Genomic DNA, 1,759 nt, shown 5'->3' with positions numbered 1-1,759 from the left:
GATTAATTTACATGTATTTTTATTATAGCTAAATGCACTGTCATGTTGAGTTAAAATGATCTAGTACAGTTTGTATTAATCTACACTACCAGCTATTTTTCCGTCTTCAGCGTATCTTTTTGATTTAATATGAGTTTCCCACGCAAATCAATGAGCAGAAAATTCAGCCCACGCTATACTTTGCTGTTTGATTTTGCCTTAAAAAATGTTTGATGTTGCCTATAGATTAGCGGACCTCGTTTACAGATTTTTTTCGAGAGCAAGAACACTTTCACGCAGGTAAATGACCTCGTGTTGTCATTTAAAAGGATACTGGTGGTATGTTCTTCATGAACGAGTCAGCTTGAATAGCGTGTTTGACGCCACTTTCTTGCCCAAGTTGCAGCTCTCCGTTTCCCCCACCCATTGAAGATCTCGTCTAATGTTTTTCACCATAATCCTACCTTTACTAGCTTTTTGGACCTCGGCAATGCCAAGTGTCTGAAAAACTGGCTCGTTTATCGAGTGCGATTGGACAATAAGCTTATGAATTCTCTAGCGATATATGGCTTCTAACAATCTTTTTTAATTGTTAAAAGAGCATCGTCCTTTCCAATACAAAAAGGGCAAAAGCATCTTTAATCATTCCAAAATCTACACCCAATTGTAAAAAAGCTCAATTTCATCAACTTTCACTTTTTGGTTTTCGTAAACCCTTTTGACATGCATTGCCTCAATTAATATGTCTTTCTATTTGCTCCTGAACCAAAGATTAAGCCTTCTAGATAAAGTTATCAATCAATATTCATGCATCTCTGTCACTTTCGACCTCTCAAGAAGTTAGTGCAGCACTACCCTTGTAAATTTCATAGCGCATCATTCAGTCAGCGGACAACATTCAGTCAGAGTATATATGAGAATACCGTGATGGACTTTTGCTGTATTTAGGCCTAGCTTAATTGTGAAGACGGGAGGTTTCCAGTTAACTATTATGTCAGTGAATTGGGTGGATAGTTTCTATTTTGGCGTTCGCATGGTTGAACGGGTGCTCGATGTCTGTTTGTTTTGAGTTGATGCCTGAATTTTTATATGTCCAATGAGATACTGACAATTGATATATCGAAATTGAATATCAGAAACATGTGACACAAAATTGATCGAGATCGTGATCATTTTTGTGTCACATGTTTCTGAATTTGATATGCATACATGTTCCGCAATCTGAAAACAGCATTTCACCTTCTCTGAGTTGAGTAGAACATTGAGATGATTCGATTCGAGCATCTGCAATTAAAAGAGAGAGGCTGTCGTCCAAGTAAAGACAAACAAATTTTTTGATAAAAATGAACAAAATTGTACCTATTTTCCCTTGCAGAAAGATATCACAATATGCAACTGCAAAACAGCATATAATGTCCAATAAAACTTGGTACCATTCAGTAAAATGAGAGCAGCAGTTGTGATGATAATTGATTCCTTCGACAAAGCATAGCAATCAAAGTGAGAAGAAGATATTGGTTTGATACTTTGAGGTGGTCAATAAAGTTAGCTCCGCAATTATGAGTGGATTCTGGCCACGAATGCTGTGTCTTTAAAATTTTGTCCTGGACGTGCTTCATAGTGTACCTTGTGTTTTCCAGTGCAGGATCTCTGCCTCAAATTGCTTAATAACTTGCATTACCTGGAATCAGTATCGTCTTGTTCACGTATCTACAGTAAGATTCAACCGATCGCAAACACACATAGGACCATGAACGAAATACACTCATACCGAAACATA

Source organism: Convolutriloba macropyga, chromosome 4 (genome assembly GCF_964194025.1).
Source record: "Convolutriloba macropyga chromosome 4, txConMacr16.3, whole genome shotgun sequence".
In the NCBI taxonomy this organism is placed as follows: Eukaryota; Metazoa; Xenacoelomorpha; order Acoela; family Convolutidae; genus Convolutriloba; species Convolutriloba macropyga.
The sequence above is the reverse complement of the archived record's forward strand: the minus strand, read 5'-3'. Positions refer to the sequence as shown.